At 34.8% G+C, this 21845-nt stretch overlaps 1 protein-coding gene and 1 long non-coding RNA gene across 23 annotated transcripts in view; one reads left to right on the top strand and one right to left on the bottom strand.

Moving 5' to 3' along the window:
- LOC108003092 (neuroligin-4, Y-linked-like) overlaps positions 1-21845 on the top strand; it is a 307743-nt gene that overhangs the window by 99426 nt on the left and 186472 nt on the right. For 6 of the 22 annotated variants that reach the window (XM_062079286.1, XM_062079270.1, XM_062079287.1 and 3 more), the window contains one exon: positions 3732-4221. The exons of 6 other annotated variants lie outside the window; for them this stretch is intronic. The gene's annotated coding sequence lies outside the window, so the exon portion shown is untranslated. 10 more of the 22 variants (XR_003699067.2, XR_009831120.1, XR_009831125.1 and 7 more) reach the window with 7 other exon arrangements.
- On the bottom strand, positions 476-13963 carry LOC133666669 (uncharacterized). Its single transcript, XR_009831130.1, has 2 exons — positions 12855-13963; positions 476-1062 (listed from the first exon to the last, which is right to left on the bottom strand). It is a non-coding gene; the product is annotated as an uncharacterized LOC133666669 (long non-coding RNA).

Here is a 21845-nt window from a genome sequence, read left to right on the forward strand (position 1 = left end):
TTGATCGATAACACCCTAGGACGGATAACACAGATACATCCAATTTATTTTGAAAAACTAATTTTAATTTTAATTTAAATTCTTTTATTATTTTTTTTTAAACTTCGATCGAGTTCAGGTGCGTTCTTGTTGGTGCTTGAAAAATTAAAAAATTAAAAAAAAAGACATTAACGTATTTATTTGCATATAAGGATGAAAATATTTTATCAATAGGAAAGGCGCTCGTTCTAACGGAACAATAACCGTGCGACATCATGTGAGAAAGTGAGTCAAGAATTGCTAAAAATTGCCCTCTTCGAGGCTGGCTAAAAGCTGTACTGATCTGGTTAATAATTAGTCTCTCTAGTATGCGAGAAGTCTTTCAACCTCTTTCAACCTGTGCACTCTTATTCCACTTTTGAAAAACAACGTTCCACCACTTTAAGAATTATTTGCAATATTTCAAGTTGGATGATCAAAAATAAAATATAAATGCATTAGGAAATAAATTAATTGCAGTGTTTAAATATTCCAGGACAATACAATTTTTAACAATATAAAATATATAAACATCGTCAGATTGATTCAAATCACATTATGTGATTAATCGATCGCTTAAGTAAACGTCAAATAATCGATTTTTGGATAATTTCAATTTTATAAAAAGAAAAGAAAAGAAAGAAAGCGTTAGATTGGCGATCTCCAAGCCTTATCTCCAATCATTTCGTTAAAAGACTTGCAATATATTCACGCTGACTGTCGCCATATTTTCTTCTTTCCCCTCGTATAAATCAAAGAAGAAAAGAACGGAAGAGGATTTTATTTTTTTCAGTTTCGATATCGTATCTTCGAATCGACATCTCGAAACAGATTCCCAGCGTTTTGATACACCTGAGTATTTGCGAAATTCGTGGAAGTTGGCACTCTCAAGATGGCACCGAGGGGACATTGTTCTTCGAGAGTTCGTCTTATTTCCATCTCCAACTTACACGTCGAGTTGATCTCCCACAGTATTTTACGATCGATTGGAACGAGTTTGGAGACAAAGACGGAGACCAGGGAAGTCTTGAGACTGGGAATAATCTGAAAGAAGGAAATATTAATGTAAAATTGTGTTTTTTAATCTCGTATAATATCGAAATTGTTATTTTTAATTAGTTCTAAGTCTTATTAAGTTTGTATCGGAAGAAGAGATTTATTTCATTTATTATAGAAATTAGGAATTCTTTTATATTTTCACAAGTCCAACTAGAAAAATATCACAATTTCGTAATTACAAAAATTCACAACTCGATCTCCCAATTAAAAGAAAATAAAAATGATTAAATCATCTTGAATCTTCTCAAGACATATTAAACGATTTTTCGAAAAAACGCAAATTTGAAATACGTATCTACTTTTATGACTATTTTTGGAAAAAAAATTCACGTTCATTCGTAAATTCGTCGGAGAGTAGATATGTAATTTAAGGAATCGACGAAAGAAGAAGAAAAAAAGAAAGAAAGTCAAGAATTCTCTGTCAATCGTGGAACAGGGAATGAAAAAATGGAAATTGAAGAATTGTACGGCTAAGATAATGAAGTCTGTTTTAATATGCGGTGACGAATATATACATATATGCAAAGATATGGAAGATACAATGAATAAAATAAAGTGTTTCTTGAACAAACGGAAATTAATTAGCAAAAATACACGAGAGCCGCGGCCAGGAATACAAAATGAACGAAGCTGGAGGACATTGATAACGTGGCGGCCTCTCTCGCGTCGTGCAATTAAATCATATGGATGAAAATAAATTTAAACGATTCATGTTACGTGATTAAACGCATCATTGAGAAGGAAAAAAAAAAAAAAAAGAGCAAATTTTGAACGATGGATGAATCGATGATGGAAAATTTCTCATTTTCATTTTTGCCCATCTTGTCATTTAATTTCGAATTATTGAATATGAATTGTTTATTTAAGGAAATTTAATCGTACACTTAGTTAGGCGAGTATCGAGAATTGTGGAAAGTTTTAATAGTCTGCGGTGGTAAGTAACAGGCTACAGTGGTCGATTAAGTAACATTAGTGCGATAATCGAATGAGTTGGACATAGAGGAATTGTGTTGAACACGAATTACGTATATCGTAGATTAGACTCTAAAGATTTGACGTGAAATTTTCGAAAAATTCTTTTTAAAACGTAATTTAAAAAAATCATAAAATAAATTAAAAATTTCAAAAGCTACGACCAATTCCATGATCAATTTTTTTTTCCAATACGCGTTATTAAAAAATCTTTCCCTTTCTTCCGTTCGAAATTAATCGTAAATTAAAATTTAAAAATGTGTATACGGATAGAGCTTAATTATTTTAGTTGTACGAGGATAAGCGAGATTAATTTATATATAAGTCGAATCGCGAGATCAAGAGGGGGAAATATCGACACGCGTTTACCGGTGAAAAGCACGAGGGTATATCACGCAAGACACGATCCCCTGTTATAATGATGGTCCGGTATGACGTCCGGTAATTCGAGTGTCCATTCTCTCTGTGAAATCCGAACCCCATTGTTCGCCACGTCAATGCTGAAATGAGCTTATGATACCGACTGATCACTTTTTCCCTCACAGGATATGCACTTTAATATGCACTTTCTGGGTCGATTAAAAATTTTTATGATACTTTCTTCTTCGTTCTCGTATTTTTGTTTCCTTCGAATAAAGTGTATCTTGTTGAAAAATGTATCTATACTTCTCTTCACGACTCGAAATTTTCCAATTTTTACGCACGATAAATTTTGCACTGTTTTTCATTCAGTTCGTTGCTACTTTCATTGCGAATATTAACCGCTTATTGTTAATTTCGTAAACCACGTATTAATTGGAAACATTTTTCCTGTTGTCGTGATGACAACATTCAAGTTCAGCGAAACGAAGATGTAGTTGATAAAAAAATTCCAAGAAGATCAAGATAAATTTAAATGAAAGTTGTGAAAAAAATTCCTGGTATCCTTTATTCGATGATATCCTTTATTTAATCGAATACTTCAACTTTATACTTGCTAGGAATCCTCGAAGAAAGTTGTTTCGCTCGGTGATCGGTGAAAAAGCGCGAAAAAGCGGCGGAAATATTCGGCAGAAGTAGAACAATCGATTCGTTGCCGCTGATACCGCAAATTGAGTTCATCTACCGCCACTTCCGGATCGTTCTCCGCTAAAGGAAACGCTCGAATTACGAATGCTCTCGCGAACCATCGTCCCAGAAGTAACTTTCGCGAATCGAATAAGATTTTCGCTCGATTTCCGGCCTCGTTGTTAAGATATTTGTTCCGCAATAAGGTGGTTCAAGTATCGTTCATCTTTTCCAATCCGAAATTTCGAAAAGCTTCGAATCTCTTCTTTTTTTTTTTCTTCCCAAAATTATAGAAAATGCAAATTTGATAAAATTCGAAGATAATTTTTTTCTAGAAATTAAAATAATATCTATGCGTCATCGTGTACATTATCGGCCCTTTTATCCAGATTTAACTGCTATTCAATCGTATATTGAATCGTATATTTTGAGAATTCGAAATTATATAATATTCTTCGTTTCGAACGATCGAAAAGCGTTATTTTATATTCCTCGATTTTACACGTAAAATCCGCATCACGATCGCGCCACTCGTCACAATACAACCTGTACAATAATCACGCTAAAACCCCTCTCTCTACGACCGATCTCTACATCATTCAAATCTGTCCATCATATTGAAAATCATTTTCCAGAAACGGATCGTACCATCGTATCATCGAAACCTGTTCATCAAAAATCTTTGAAAAATCGTCGAAAAACATCGGGAGGGAAAAAGAAGATGAAAAGAGAGAGAGAGAAAAAAAAGAAAAATAAAAATTAACGAGTCAATCCAAAAATGTAATTAGCTTGAAGGAGATTTTAATATCCGATCCTCTATATATATATATATGTACACGTGTCTTACTGAAAGGAAATTGGCATAATAAAACGAAGGCGTGGGTAAAAGTGAAGCTGACATGATGATAGTTCTGTAGGACGATTAGGAGAACAAAGGAGGGGGCGAGGGAGGCTTATCTGGCGGGCAAAATGTCAATTAACACCGAATCAATGGGGGATTTAAAGGATCGATTGACAATGGAAAAGATGGATTCTGTGCCAGGATGTTTCGAACTCGCACCACGTTCCGCTTTTTTATGGCTGTTCGTTAGCAGAGTTGCCTGCCTACGCCCGAGTTAAAGCTAGGTAAGTTCTTTTCTTGATTTCTCTTTGTTGTTTTTCTTTTTTTTTTGTCTTTGGTGCTCTTTGTTCCTTTCACTGTTCGCCTTTTCTTCCCTTTCTGTTATTTCGTTCCTTTGGAACTGTTTCGTCTTTTGTCTCGTTTCTTCTTCGCATCTTTTCTTTTCTTTTATTTTCTTTTTTTCAGAGCTGCGATTTTCTTTCTTGTTTTTTCTTTTTTTCAAAAAGCCTCGTTTCTCCTTTTTTTCATCCCTTTATTTTTCTTTTCTTTTCAATACATTCATTTTTTCGTTTTCTTTTTTCTCGTATCTCTTCTCTTTTTACCTCTTTAATTTTTTCATCTCTTTTTCCCCTATTTCCTTGCTCTTACTTTTTTTTCTTCACCTTTTCTTTTTTTATCTTTTTTCTGTCTTTTATGCCTAATCTTCTTTTAACTTTTCCCAAAACTATTCTCAATTTTATTCTCGAATGATTCGTGGAGTAATGTGCGATGGTTATAATTCAAATGTAGTTGTAGAACTGTGAACATTATCACGGTTCAGGTTCGTTCGAATTAAAATAATTATAGCAAAAGTGTTGGCACTAATTAAAATAATTGAAACTAGTTGAAGTTTGTTTGTATCTAAAATTTAATGAAAATTCTGGAATAATAACATTCCGTGTAATTGTTGTTGATTATAATATAAAATATTTCTTAAACATAATATTTCTCAAAAAACAAATTCCACCTCTTTATCAATTTACGAAAATTGCGATTATGTTGTAAAATTATAATGGAAAAGAATTTTAAAAGTAGAAAGAATAAGAGGAATTACGATGAGGAGGAAAATGTTGCAAATGATTAAATTAGCTCTTCTAGCTAGTTAAAGTTGCGTTTTCTGCAGACTTAATGTTAATAAGGTTAGAATGAATTATTGTTTAACAGGAAGTTTCAGAAATAGAAACATAACATTCTAAATGAATTTAAATTGCTTTCAAGGATTTATTACTCCGAGAACTATTTTATTCTACTTATGTTATTTTCTAAATGTATTATATTCCAGCTAATAAATACAATTTAATCTTTAACATGAAATAATGAAGTTCTTCTTCCAACGACGATATAATTGTTATTTAAAAGAATTTGAGTTAATCAATATATAATATTAAAAATGTATAATACTAAGACTAGTGTTCGTTTAAGTGGAAGATATGTATTTCGTGCACTTCGTTAATTAGAATACTCATTTACGTGGACTCGCGAACTATACCTTTCAGTCCATTGATGTTCCTCTTTGATGTGGTGACCATCCTTGCAGTCGCCACCAAGGATTTCTCTTTGAAATTCCTGTTATAATACCGTTAACTCTAGAGTAATAGTCGATTAACGTATGGGATGTCTCATTGTATTCGATGAATAATGAAATAGAAAATCTGTTATGCAATTATAATATAAGTAAAATATTTAGTTTGCAATTTTTCTTTTTCTTCTTCTTTTATTAAATTAATCAAATCGTCATTATCATGACAAAAAATAATTAGAATCTCCACCATTTTGTTTCACCTTGTATATTTCAAACTTCACCACATCTTTTTCACGTAACTCGGAGTGTTATTTTTTTCTATTCATTTTAGAAATGTATCATTATATAAAAAATCAAAAGGAAAATAATTAATTACAGTCCATTTTATTCTCCAATCATTCCATGCCGCCATTCCGTCCACCTCGCGCGTTTCGAACTTCATCACGCCTTTTCTACGCATCTCAAAGTATTATTTCTTGAATTTTTATTCGTTTCTAGAATGAATCATTTATCGTGTCAAAAATCAAAAGGAATGTTCCAACACAAGAGAATTCGAATTAATCTTCTCGGAGGTCGGCGAGACAACGGCTCACCTTCGAGAAGGCATCCTCGTGTATCGTTCCCTATGCAATAAAATAATTTTAATTGCAAATACTCAACGCGGTCGCGTCCTATGAAATTTAAATGGGACAATTAGCCTCCGTATTACGTTTTTCTTTTTCTTCACGGTACAAGAACGTTTCTTCTCGCCCTAGAGAACGTATACCTAGAGAACACGCCGCATTAATTATTCATATCAGTTGCACGCCTGAGGATAACGCTCATCCCTTTTTCTTCCTTTCCTCTCTTCTTTTTCCCTCGTCTCTCTATCTCGTCCTTTACGATCCGGACCCTATTTCTCTTCTTGCATGGTATATTTCTCAACGGAGATTCTTTCATAAACGAACACTTTTGACAGAGATGATCTTTCCAGGAATTCTAACAATTCAAATTGTTAGAAGAACTTTCTATCTTGAAAATATTTATCAGTGAATGATTCGAGTGAAATTAGAACTCAAAATGAAGAATGCATAAAATATAATTCGAGATTTAAAGAAAAAGAGCGTATCGTATATTGAATTTGCAAAAAAAAAAAAAAAGAAAAGAAAAGAATTGAAAGAAAGCAAATTTTTGTATTATCGTTCGAAAAAAGTCGACGATATTAAGTTTGCAGAAAGAGTTCGGTGAAGGAATACCCGGAACAACCACTTAACGTGAAAAATATGAGATAGAGGAAAAGAGTCGAGGAAGGTACATGAACGTCTGTCGTTCCCTAATTGCACGGTTCAAAGGCTCTGCTTCTAATTTCGAGCTACTTACGTCCCGGAGAAACGCTCGATATGGAAGTAATAAGGAGCTTATGGATCGGTAAGTCTTCGGTTACAAAAGCCGTATCGATCAAACGGAGACAGAAAAAGTGGGAGGGAATTCTTCTGATTCTTGGAAGTGATTCAATTTTCGAGTAACCCGGATATTCTTCCCCCTCGAAGGAAAATATGGTAACTTCGATGCAAGAAACGAACAGATTCTAGGAATATTGATGAATGGGATGTGAAAGACTGTTTCGTGTTCACAGTGTGTTGAAGAATATGGCGTGGACGATTTTCAATGCGAAAGTCGAATGAAACTTTTCAAATTTCTTTTTTTTTTAAGAAATAACAAATAATAGATGTTGTAAATGCATCGATAAACAATTAAATTATCTAGCTTTTATATATTTTATAGGAATTATAATTGTCTCAATTTATTTGTCTCTCTAAGATATTATTCTATATAATTTCTTTAAAATTTATACCACTTTATTCGCAAGTATTCTCAAGAACTTTCATGGAATAAATAACTTGGATTTTCTATTTTATCTTGATCTTTTTTTTAATAAAAAGCCATCAATCACCTTCATTCGATCAGAAACAAGTCGAAAAAAAAGGAGTAACCAAGAAAAACATTCGCGACTTGATTAAACGTTCTCATCAAAGATCGACCGATACTAAACTACGAATCGACGAACTGGAATTTAACGTTCTTCCTCTCTACTTTTAAAGCTTCCCAAAGATCCGAGATTCTGATCTCGAGAGCTTTAGAAACGGGTAAACAAGGAGCAAGAACCTGAGGGTCCATCCATTTGACTAAATATCCCGCCAATTCGCTTCAATTTCAACTCATTCGCTCTATTTCTTTAATCCAAAAAAGATGCAAAAGATTGCTTCAACGTGACTTCGTCCCTTTTTTCTTTTTTACATTTTTTTTTTTATATAAATCGAAATTTCTTTTCTTTCTCCTTCATTTATTCTCTCTCTATTTCTCAAAGCTCGTTCCTTTTCGACTTATCTTCCTTCAAATCGGGCAACGAGACACTTTCACCGGAAGAAGATGGATCCTATCTTCGTGTTCCGCAAGATTTCCTTAGATCCGGTTGTGGAAGTACAGCCCATTCCTGTCGTCCACCCTAGCTGAAACCTCCCCTGTTTCCCAAAGCAATTTCTCTTTCTCTCTCTCTCTCTCTCTCTCTCTCTCCCTTTAAATAGGGGCCGTCGCCCCTGGCTGCTTTTTCGTGGACCACCCCTCTCTAATTGACCCAGTTCGCGGGATAAGTATCTTCATCGCGCGGACGATATGGAAAGTTGACTTTCCAGACTCTTTCCTGTTTTCTTGCTACTCGTGAGGTTAGGTGGAAGGGTGGAATTGTTTTTTTTATTGTATGCAGATACGGAGAGAGATGTTGAATTTAGAATGAACGATTTTCATGATTATTGCGCTTTTTGGGTTAATTTAGTGAGCGTAAATTCTCAAAAGGAAGAGTGTCGATGTAAAGGTATCAATATTGTATTTTTTTTTTTTTGTATGATAGATGAGGATTCGTGCGATGAGACAGAATCGCTGGATTTAGAATAATATAGGATTATCGCGCTTTTTGAAATAACTTAATGAGCCTAAATTTTCAAAAGTTGAATACGAAGAGTGTCAATATAGAAATATCGAGATTGCGTTTGAAATTGTTAGAATTATAAAATTTAAAATCCAGAAATTTCCCCAAAAATCAATTAATTTTGTTTAAATCCTTACGATTAATTGGTTCACTTATTTCGCGTATAATTGTACCCATTTATTTTATTATTATGTACTTTTTAATAAATATTTACAGATACGATAATGTATACGCGACAGATGGAGAATTTTCTCACGATAATTAATCGCGAAATTCGTAGATGGAGGATCGCGGCCTCTAGACTTGCGACTAGATTGAAACGAGGGAGGAAGACGGGATAGAGAGAGGGGGAGCGAGGGAAAGAGAATAATTCGTTTGCTTTTGAAACCGACGTGGCTTTTCCCCGTGGCCCGGTCCGTAACGAAGGGTTAAGTAAAGTAATAACCGAGTAATCGTTTAACCCGCGGTGTGCGAGTACACCAGGGAACACGGGAGAGAATGGAGACGACGAGGGGATCCGACGACGTCTCAACCGCTATTCCATCCGCGGAGGAAACACGAGTCTAACGAGGTGAATCGTATCCCGCGAATATTAGAATGCAAATTAACGAGGACGTGTAACGATGAAGGTTTAAATCATTTTTGTTCAACGTCTTTCGCTCGAATATATTTTAAATATTAAATATTTTCCTGTTATTCCTTTATTTATGGAATATCTTTATTTAAGCTGACGTTGTCAATGGATTTCTACTGGAGAGAAGATATAATAATAAAAACTAATTTTATATTTTATATCTTACATTCCAGATTCCAAATTAATCTTTCCTCACGAGTGATCCAATACCCTGAAACTTCTGCAATCTACCCTAATTTGAATCCTCCTCAAAAAAAAAAAATCAATCTCACCACACGAGTTCGAAACCATTCCAATCAAATTCCTCTAAAAAAAAAAAATCGTTTCTGACAACCCACCATAACAAACTCGATTTCCCTGAAGAACATTCAAAGAAAATCCACCCCTCGACGATTGATTCGAGGAACCTTCCTCTTTAAGCTCGTTGACGCCGGATCCTCTGGGCTTCCTCCTCCCCTTCCCCTTCGGGAAGAGACAAAAGCGAAGGAAGAGGCGTCCTGCCTATATCGATCGAACAAGGTACACCCCAGACGAGAGAAATTCTCCAAAGCTGACCCTGATCGATACCTCCACCGTCTCCTCCTCCTCCTCCTCCACCTCGCTGTGTTTTCTTCCTTCCATGCCTTTCCCCTCGGATTTATTCCTCTTCTCTTCCTTCCACCCCCTCCTTTCTTCCCTCCCTCGAAAACCCAGCCCAAGTTTTTTCGAGTCGCGACAAAGCTTGGAAACGTTGGGCCGGGATTACGCGACCCTCCCCTTCGGGATTAGAGAGCGTGGATTTATCGAGATGTTTCGTGAGTTGGGCCGGGTGTTGTATAGTCGGCTGTTGGTTTGGAGTACAGGTATTTTTGGCCGTGACTCGCATTATTGATTAATTGCGCGTGAAACTATTACGCTTGTGTTTGGCGTTTGTTTTTGGGGGTCGGGTTTTCTCTTCGGGAGATAAACTGTTTCGAGTTGATCTCGACTTCACGCGAGACGTGACTTGATAATCCTTTCGAAGCTGATGGGACGAATGTGTTCAACGGGCGAGAAGATTAGATATAATTAGAAGAAATTTGATAATTTGTAGTTATTGACGATTATTGTTAGATTTGCGGATCTTCGATGCAAGATAAAATTGAATATGTTGGTTTTTGGATTTTGCGGAGTGTTTCGATTTTAATGTTACGTAAGATGTGATTTAGTTCTTTCGAAATTGATGGAATGAATTGATCCGATGTTCATGAAAATATTGGATATAATTAGAAGAAATTTACGATTAATTATCAATTATATAATTACAAAATTTTGTTAGTAGAACTGCGGTTGTTCGATGCAAAATAAAATTTAAATATGTTGGTTTTTGGATTTCGCGGAGACAAAGTGATTTAATCCTTTTGATGCGATGTAACTTTTATGGTAAAAAAGATTGGATAAGGTGTAATTAAAATAAATATATGATTAAGAAATATTTGAATATGAATGTAACACGAGTACAGGAATGGAGTTAAAAGAGAGATTATTTTGTGTAAAAATTATCGTGTGCATTGCTAAAAGAAAATCTCATCTCGAAAGGATTAAGAAATAAGATGTTGTCGTTACACCTATATTAAAATATATTACCATAAATGAATTAAAATAGAATTTTTTACGAAATATCGAAAATTTATTTTTGAATTTAAGGAAACACAAGTTGCAAGTATTCCGAATACAATCTCTCTGACGAAAAAACTAAATTTTTAATATTTTCAAACTTCAGAGAAATTTTCCATCTCCGTCTTATATTTATTACTTTTCTTTTTCTCCTTCCCCCAAGTAAAAAAATTCAATTATAAAAAAAAAAAGAAAGAAAGAAAAAGGAGAGAAGAGAAAATTCTCGTCGCGATTGATACGAATGAAAACTTTATCAAACAGGAGAGCGTGCACCCCCTTCTCTAATTTAATGAAATTAATGGCCGGGGACAAAGAGCGAGGGGAAGCTGGTGAATTCCAGCGGCCCCAATTCAGTTTCTTGGCTCAATAAAAGAAACGCTTGGAGGTATGTTCTTTGTGCCCTCGTCAGATAAGTCGTGCTCGATGGAGGGTTAACAAAACAAAGCGCGGGAGGGTGGTCGAGCTCGGTCGACTTGTTTAGGAAATAGAAGAAGTTGGCCGTGACACTAGGACACCTGATATATCCGTTGATTTTTCTTCGCCGCTTTAAACATCGAACCATCTTCTTTCAAATTGCTCGAGCTGATATTTGTCAACTGTCTTCCTTTCCCTCGTTCTTTCTTTTTCAAAAATAAAATTCAACGGTGGAATAAGTAGTAAAAAAAATTAATAATTTAATATTTTTATTTCATATTATAATTTTACAAAATAGTCCAGAGAATTTTTAATATCATAGATATAGATATTAAAATTGATTCCATTTGTCTGAATTGTAACGATTATTAAAATAATTAAAATTAAAATTATTCTAATTAAATTAAATTATTCTAATTAAATAATTGAAATTTCAAATTTTACGATTTTTATATTTTAAATATTCCCTCTGGGAAATATTTTTTCCCAGGATATTTAAATATTATATTTATACAGGCTTATTTTAATCCTGCTAAACTTCGTGCACGCATTTATACGGAATATCGTTAATTCGGATTAATCATGAACGAATCAAAAAACGAGTCCGATAAAAACGCGAAATTATAATAAAATATATAAAATTTCTGCTCAATTCATAGATATTATTATAACAACGTTGTTTCATAATTTTTTAACCTCCCACTTGTCGCTTTATTTTCATTTATTTCCTCCGCCAATAGGACTATTTCCGAGAGGAGGGGGGACGAAGAAAAGAGGGAGAGACGATTGGCAAAACATTCTCGAATACCTTCTCGCACGGAAAATAACCGAGCTCTCGAGAACAATCGATTATCCCCATTCGTGAGTAGCAGCCTATTCTTCAATTACATCGACCGAACGTAATTTCCTCCCTCCTTAGATTTAACGAGTGAAAGTTACAGCCACCATCCACCTCCTTTCATCGGGCACAATTTCCTGTCCTCCTCCTCGCCCCCGTCTTCTCTCGCCGGCCTCCATCCAGTTCCAGTTCCAGTTCCACGACTGGATCCATCCTTCGATTGTCCATTACAGTCCACGTCATCCCCCGGTGTTCATGCAATTAGATTGAAATTCCGGTTTATACACCGGTGGACGGACACGGTTTCGAGAATCGGTAACCAATCGATGACCAAAGTTGGCCCAGCGTTCCGCGACACTCTGCAAATTGCTCGGCTGGGACACGGACATCAACAAAGGGATAATCTCATGCGATACGCGGCATCGATGATTAAAGTTACATCGTCGAAAATGGAGGAGACCGAAGAGAGGGAGAGAGGGAGGGAAAGAAAGAAGAGTACGTTTGGGGGAAGGATTATTTTGGAAGGGAAGAAAATTTTAGTTTTATAAGCGACAGATTGAAAAACAATTTGCAATAAAAATATACCAAAATTCAAAAATCGTTTCGTTTAATTTCCGTATTCCGAATTCCTTCCTAAGATATTCCTTCCTAATCACTAATATCCGAAAAAGCGATAAAAGGAGGCGCAACCAAAAGACGGAGCACACGCGAAATCTCGAGAAAGATATCTGGAGTCGAGAGGAGGATGAAAAATAGAAAAGGAAGAGAAGGGAAGAGAGGGGGATGGATGGACGGAGTTGCGGCGAACGATCGATCGAATATTCCGCCCTCGTCACGCGAAATACCTCGAATTAATGTTCGAACCCTCACCTCCACCTTCCTTGGTCCTTCGGTTTCATAGTTGGCGGCCTCTCGCGTGTCTGGGTGACAAAGGCTCGTGGCGCCCCGTTCTTCTCTCGCAGCCGAGCTTTCAATTACCCGGCAATTCCCGACGACGTCCGTTTAATTTCACCTCTCTCGTGCACGCAGCTTCCAATGTCGTCTTCCCGCCTGTGTTTTCGCCCGCCCGCACAATGTTGAACGATAAATTTTCAAACATCAGGCTCAAGCCCACCGTGTTTCCACCGCCGCCGTGGAATTTCACCGTCCTCCTTTTTTTGCCCCGAGATTCCACGCAAGTATCCCTGCTGTTTTCCCAACATAGTGGTGGGCTAGTGTGCACGTTTTTTGGATGGTTTGGAGTTGTGGTTTTAACGGGGACAGGTATTGAGGTTAATTGTGGAAGAGAATAGAATTACAGGGGTTCTTCTGAGACAGGAGAATCAATTGTTGTCTGGTTACGATGGAGGGAATTAGGATTATTTTTTTTTAATTTGATGTTAGAGTACATAGAAATATATACAGGTACGGGATAGAAGTGATATTTTGTAGAAATGAGTCTGTTCATTTATTCGTCGGAATAATATATTTGTTTAAATAAGTTGGGAATATATATTTCTTTTTCTGATTTAATTTAAGATAAAGTATATTTCAGATGCAAATTAATTCGTAAATTCATTTTATATATTTGATATAAATTAGTTTTCATATATGCATATCTAATATTGCTTTGGTGTTTTCATATGCAGCTTCTATATCCTATTATTTATTCTTTATTTAGAGGTTCATTTATTTTCACGTATAATTTCTGTTTATATGGGTATTTAAAAAGATATATATAAAGAAGGTAAGTATAAAACAGGTAAGTATATTCTAATTAGTATTAAGTAAAATGGTGAAAAAATGATTTGTTCCTAAAAAACTTGAACATATTAAATAGGTAAGTATAAAAGGTAAGTATGTAACGTTTTATATTTTAACGTGTCACTTCTTCTAAAATTATATTTTTCTAATCCAAAACTCTAAAATTCTCTTTTCGCTCAATTTTTGATTTTGTATTAGGAGAACATAATATGATAAGAGGTCGATCGAGAACTTTTTCCAGGAATTCTTCGACAATACTTGGAAATGACGTCAAATTCTCGGAATCTCTAAAATTCTTGGAAATGACGTCAAATTCTTGGAAATTTCCGAATGCTCGAACAAAAAAAACTTTTGGCCAAAAATTCGACTTTGTATCAGGAGAACATGATATGATAGGAGGTCGATCGAAAAATTTTTCCAAGAAATGATATCAAATTCTCGGAATCCCTAAAATTCTTGGAAATGACGTCAAATTCCGAGAATTTCTAAATTTCTTGGAAATGACGTCAAATTCTTGGAAATTTCCGAATACTGGAACAAAAAAACTTTTGGCCAAAAATTCGACTTTGTATCAGGAGAACATGATACGATAGGAGGTCGATCGAGAACTTTTTCCAAGAAATGACGTCAAATTCTCGGAATCCCTAAAATTCTTGGAAATGACGTCAAATTCCGAGAATTTCTAAATTTCTTGGAAATGACGTCAAATTCCTGGAAATTTCAGAATGCTCGAACAAACAGACGACACTTTTGATTAAAACTTCGACTTTGTATTAGGAGAACATAATTTAGGAGGAGTTTTTACGGATTTGTCATACTTTTACCGTTCCTATGCTTACTTTTTTATCATTTTTCTTAGAGTTACTATTTTCTTAGAGGTTTAAAACATTATTTTGCGCATTTTCACATAAATTTTACTACTTAACACCTATATACTTGTGTCCTATCGTGAAAATTGCCATTCTAAGTACGTTTTTTATTATTTTTTTAATTTTTTAAAAAATCAAGGATTGTATTTCTATAAATTGGAATATTTCGATTGTTTTTAATGACGCAATAAATAAATTATTATACAGTATGTCGGAACAATATTATTTGACGTATCGCGCTTGTTAATGGAGATATTAAAAAACGTTTCGAATAAGAGTTAAAGGGTTTCGTGGGGAATACATTCTGCTGTTATTAATTTTTTTATATTTACAAGCGTAAAAGATTTACAAAAGTGAATATTATTTCTTTAAATGAAAGTATACACTTTTTAATATTTCAATAGGTGTATCTTGACATTCTGTATTAAAAAAAAAGTATTAAACCCTATATAGCAAAAAATTTATAATTTGGATGATAAATAAGTTTAATTAAATAATTTTTAAACCAATGATTTTTTGCTATAAATGGATATAGTTTTTTCTAGAGAATGCCAGAATGCACAGATTGATATCTTAAAAAGTATATGGTGTTATTTAAAAAAATAAGATTGAGATTAATAAGTTTTTTATGAGTCCATCTACGAAAAAATTGAGGGTACCAGAATATAGCCTTTTCGAAGCCGTTCAACTTTTGTTCCAAGCATTTTTTAATATTATGAAGAATAAGTGAGATATTTAATAAAAAAGATCGAGATCGAAATTCTCCGAGCGATAGAAAAATTTTTGTCCGAAAATTCGACTTTGTATCAGGAGAACATGATACGATAGGAGGTCGATCGAGAACTTTTTCCAGGAATTTTTCGACAATTCTTGGAAATGACGTCAATTTCTCGGAATCTCTAAAATTCTTGGAACTTTTGAAATAAATTTCAAACGAATGATACTTTTGGCCAAAAATTCGATTTTGTATTAGGAGAACATGGCATGATGGGAGGTTGATCGAGAACTTTTTCCAGGAATTTTTCGACAGTTCTTAGAAATAATGTCATGTTTTTGGAATTTGTAAGATTTTTAGTAATGACGTCAAATTCCAGGAATTGTCGAAATTCTCCATTAAAATTTTTCGTTAAATTTTCGATTTTGTGTTATGAATATATTGTTTAAAAAGCGATTGCACAAGAAATTTCTTTTTATTTTTGAAAAATATGAATTTTTGATAAACTTTTATATATTTATACTTATTTGTACTTATCTTTTGTTGTATTTCTTGATTTTTTTTTCTTTTTTTTTTTACAGTTTACTTAAGTCTAGATATCTACCTTTTACATACTTACCGTCTTTGTTATGTTATGCTTTTCTAAATGTTTTTCTTTTTTCCTTTTTTTTTTACAGTTTACTTGAATCTAGATAACTTTTATATATTTACCTTCTACGACTGTGCTGTTTACCGTTTTTTAAAACGTTAATCTTTTTTGTTAAAATTAATTGAATTCGAGATATTTAATTTTTGTACACTTATCTTTTATAATTGTCATTTGTTGCCGTTTTAAACCTTTCCTTTTTTCCGAGTTAATTGAATTCTGGACAGTCGCGTATTTAACTCTTACAGCCAACATTTATTATGACCGAATATTTTTTACTATTTCTTAATTATTATCTTGTGATAATAATATGAAGATATGAAGATATATTATCTTCTGTACGCCTATTTTTCACAGCTAATTTCACAGTATTGGATGTTGTAATGATTAAGAAATCTGATAGGAGCTTATATGATTTCAGAACATTGGTTAAGTAACTGTAGCTTAATTACTTCCGTTGTGTTCGTTACTCGAGCACAAACTTGAGATTAGAAACTGGGAGAACTTGATATTTCGCTCCAACTTCAGTTTATCGAAAGTTCGGTATTAACTCGTCAAATCTTCGGTTAAACTTGTTCTGGTACGTGTTAATCTCTGATACTTCTTCCCAATCCAATTTCCACCGTAATAGATTTTTATTTTACAAGCGATTAATATCGTGGGATGAATTTTAATAAAATTTCTGGCGCGCACCGTTAAGGATAAAAGATATTTCCCGGATCAACCAATTTACGTTGGAACAATGGCACGTCATCAGGCGCGACAAATGCGAAGCATAAATTCGCACCATGCATTCCCAATAAATTTATTTTCCAACAAATTTCGTACAACGGCCAGGACGCAAAGCGACGTTTATTGGCAAACTTTAGATTGATATTTCGCTGCCAGACGTTATACGGCCAACGTGTGTTTCATGCATAATCAATGTGGCCAAAGTCCTGCCAAAATTCCACGTCTGACTATGCAAGGATTGTTACTACTGTGCCATTGGGAATGTTTCACTCGTGTACTTTCACACTCGTGTTTTTGCGTGCCTCTGTGTAGGTGAGTCACAGATGCGCGTAATTATTGCGCATTCTATGCATTTTAGCCAAATATTAGGTCGAAGAGAATTTATTAAAGGTGAGGTTTAAATAGCACGAGTTATTAACTAAATAACATTAATCAAGCACGTTGATGTCGACTTATCTTTAGAGAATATTTTAATATAGAATCTTAAATCAAGCATTCTTCAAACCAAATCATCGTATTTAAATATTAATCATTGTAAATTTCTAATGAATATTAAAGAAGAGAATATTAATGAAACGTAACACTGAGAAATTTTAAAATATAAAATATTCCTGTAATGTAATAAAACTATCGATCATCAATTTGATTCGAGAGTTCAATGAAAATAGTATGATTATATCTGACATTTTTTTTTATATTAAAATTTAAGTTTTATACTACTAAATATCTCCAATCCAAGATTTCCCTCTCGAATAATAAATAAAAAACGAAGAATAAAATATTTCTAATACAATCTTACCAAAACAAGAAATCTTTCTACACCCTTCTCCTCCTCCAAAAGAAGAAAAAAAGAGTTCAATTTAAGAAATGCAATAATTTCTCTTTCCTCTGTACAACGCACACTTGCAATTTATTTCAAGTCCCGCCGGTCCCTTGAATTATTCCAATCTCCATGGAAAGGGATGTGAATCGTAATGGCTGGTTCTCAAAAACAGGGAGGCCAAATCTGTATATCGTAAACCACTCGGTCCACTTTCGAGTGTTCCCGACAAAAACATCGTCTGCAAGGGTGCGACGCGGTGCAATAAAGAGGATCCCTTATACGGGGATCCGTACCCAAAATAATTCAGAGGGACGTGAGAGAGAGAGAGAGAGAACAAAGAGGAGGAGATAAAGGGGAAATGGAGAGGAAATGGCGAGGGGAGGTGATACATCCGTGAATAAGGACGGTTCAAACGGTGCGTTCATAAATATTTCCTCGTGCGTGTGTGTGGGTATCTAAACGCGCAAACTGGCAATAAGCAAAATGGTGGTCGCCAATTACCCCCGTAGCGATGTTTCTCGCTCTTCTGAATCGCGAGATAATTTTGTTTACTGTTTACCGGCTGGAGGAAACAGACGTGGAGGAAATTTGGAATATTGTAAATATACGTAATTTTAATAACGATTAAGTGAACGAATAATTGGACGGGTATGTAATGGGATGAATGGAAGCTCAAGTATATATGGAATAATAATGAAAAGTAATAACGAAAATAATGATTCATATAAATGAGACGACTTATGGCTTTTGATAGGAGTGAATAAATTTGACGGATTATTTAATTATGTGGCAAATTGGTTGCTATATGTGCGCGTATTCTTTTGATATTTTATTCAGTTGCATTAAATTTCTCATCAACTTCAATTTTCAATTCAAGCCCGTATGAAAAGAATTTGCCAAGCCAAAAACCGACCACAGTACGCTAAATGAGAAACACGAGTGAATTGCTCATAAATGTTTAAAACTCGCCCATCTCGCATCTCATTTCCATTAGCAAAAACGTTGTATCAACCAACTGTTTGAATAAAAAAAATACTATATAAAATCCATGGATCCAGAGAAACAGAATTTCCACGTGTTTTCATCAAAATTATATTTCTAAAATCGTATTGAAAATTAAATTAATTAAAATTGAATTGTAAAAAGAAGAAAAGCTTGACTTCAATATTATTACAAAAATTATTCGTTGTTACATCTATCTTTCGTCGTGAACAAAAAATTTCCGCGACTACGAAAATTATTTTCTCGGAGAAAAGTGAATAGAAATAAAGTAATCAAAGAGAAGATAGAACGATGTACTTTCATCATTCAATCTATTTCTAGAGAAGGAAAAGAAATTAAAACTTTCGGTATGCGCGATTAATTCTACTTTCCAATCCTCCGCATTCAAATACCGAAACAAAAATTCTCTGGAACTCAAAACAACCAGAAAAACCCCTCAGTGAAACACACACATATACACACTCATACACAGAGAAACGTTCAAAATAAATTCACTTTTACGACTGCTCAACCCTGCACCACGCATCGCCCCTATCGATCCCTCGACTCTTCCCCTGCACTTTTGCTCTCACTTCGTCGTTCCGTTTATCTCGTCGAGGATCGCTGAAACTGTGCCAAAGGTGAGCCCTCTGTTTCGTTCGTTCGACCGGCGTATAGATATCCAGCTCTCTTTTATTTCCCTCCCTTCACCCTTTTCCTCTCCCTCTTCGCGTTGCTTCGCCCGAATCCGAGTTCTCATCCGGCGTCGTTTGATCGCCTCATCGCGACGAGGACGGACGTCGAAAAAAACACGTTCTTTCCTTCCTTCCTTTCCTCCACGCTTTCTCCTCCAATCCATCCCGTGTCACCTTTCCAGGCGGGTTATCGAAGCGACAGTTCTCCAACGATCCCACGATTCCCACGATTCCCCGTGAAGCACAGAACAGGACGACGGATACGGTTCCCCTCGCTTTTGACGTGGCTTTACGTAGCGTATGAGCGTCACTTTGTTTTCCTCTTTCGTTCTGGCTCGTATTTTTTGTGTGTTTGTTCGTCTGTTGTCGATTGTGCGTTTGACAGAGGTACATTGGACAGAGGATTGAAAAAAAGAGGAATGGGTTAATTCTTCGGGGCATGCGATCGGATAATATGTAACTTCGATGGAGATGGGAAATGAGAAAAATAGGATTCAATTATGGACAATGGTATTATTGAGTTGTGTTATATAATTCGTTTTATTTGAGACGCGATAGTAATATTATTTTGAAAGTATATTAAACTTTTGTTGCGATTAATTGAACGGAAATAAACGGTATATAATTTATTTTGAAACTCGGTACAAATCGTATTAAAATTAGGGAAACTTTGAACCGTTATAACTTCATCGAATGGAAAATTATTAGAAGCATGAAATTAAACTTGTTAAGAGGATTTTTCATTTATCTTGATATGACTTCCGGTTCCCGAGATATCATCGCGCAAAGAAAAGGTAATTTTCAATCATTTATCTTAAACTCTATTAAAATTAGGGCTTAGCTTTGAACTGCTATAACTCTGGAAATAATGACTTCCGGTTAACAAATGAACGTTCATTAGAAGCGTAGAACTTTTCCCTTTAAAACACATTTTGATTTATTTCGATACGACTTTTAGTTCCCAAGATATCGTTGTGTAAAGAAAAGGATAATTTTTAATCATTTATCTTAAACTCCATTAAAATTAGGGAAACTTTGAACCGCTGTAATTCGGAAAATAATCACTTCCGGTCAATAAATGAGCGACTATTAGAAGCGCAGAACTCTGCCCTTTAAAATGCATTCCGATTTATCTCGATACGACTTCCAGTTCCCGAGGTATCGTCGTGTAAAGAAAAGAGTAATTTTTAAATCATTCTTCCTAAACATTAAAATTAGAAAAATTTTGAAACGCTATAACTTCGAAACTAATGACTTCCGGTTAACGAGTGAATAATCGTTAGAAGCGCGGAACTTTATCCTTTAAAACGCATTTCGATTTATCTCGATACGACTTCCGGTTCCCGAGATATCGTCGTGTAAAGAAAAAAGTAATTTTTAATCGTTTATTATCTCCGTTCTTGTCGCTTATTCGGATCTCTCGCTCGCACCTCGCCTCACTGACCTATCCCAAGCTGTAGGCAAGCGACAGACGCGATTCTTGGAAGAACGTAGTACGCATTTCCAGGAAAAATATCTAGGTTACTAGGTCATGAGTCCATTCATAAATTTCTGCGCTATCTTAACCACTTACGTGCATTTTGAATCCTTGTATCTCGGCAACCGATTGAGATATCGGGATAAAACAAAAAGCAACTTCAATGGCACAGTTCTCTCTATCTCTTGACTAGATTTCGATCACAAAATTGTTAGTTTTTCCTCAAGTTTTTTTACACGAAAATACCAAGTTTCATTTGTGTCTCGTGGATGATTCTATTTTTGCGATGTTAAAGTATACGGATTAATTCAAAATAAATTTCTAACGATCGAGAACAAAGCTTTTGTACAAGCTACAACAATTCAACTATCCTTCCAAAATTAATCCAACTTTTTAATCCAATCCCAACGTTCACTACCAACTCCAACCAACTTTCATTTTACTACTTCGAAAGTAGTTTATTCGAACGGTTACATTCGATTGGCGCGATTGGTGCATCCCTGTACATCTGTAGAAGCTTTTATTGTTATGCAATCCTTGCATCGAGCTCTTTCATCACGGTCTATCGAACAATCGGAACGTTGTTTACCAGGCGGAAACGGCCCAAGCAAATTTCTTTGAATAACGCAGGCGATTCCCTCTTCCTTTCGCCATTGTCACGCACGTGCCCATTGTTCCTGGTTATGGAAATTTCGTCCATATAGATAGAATCGCGATCATAAAAATCGCGTGAAAATTTCTTTGTTCCATGTAGTCCGTCTATGCACTCTTCATCCACTACTCTCCTTCTGACTTCATTCTTTAAGTCAAGATCATTTGTTTTAGCGCGGCACAAGCAAATTAAAATGTTCAAAACGGTGGAAAACCGTTTAATTTTAATTTAGCGACTGTGAATCTGTAAAGCAATCAATTCGAGGATTGAGAACTTATTTTCGAACGAGGATATTGGTTATTTTAGAAAATAAGAAGGGAGGATGAGACTGAATTAAAGGGGATAACGTTTTAATGAAACGAAGTGATTCGAAACGGATAAATTGAAAATAACTTGGTAAGATGAAGCTATTAGAAGATATCTTTGAAATTGTGTGTATTGGTATGAAAATGAATCGAAAATTGTATTAGAATTTATTTTTATATAAGATATAAGAGGGAATAAGAAATTATCGACAAAATCAAATCA

Source organism: Apis cerana, linkage group LG9 (genome assembly GCF_029169275.1).
Source record: "Apis cerana isolate GH-2021 linkage group LG9, AcerK_1.0, whole genome shotgun sequence".
NCBI classification, from domain to species: Eukaryota; Metazoa; Arthropoda; class Insecta; order Hymenoptera; family Apidae; genus Apis; species Apis cerana.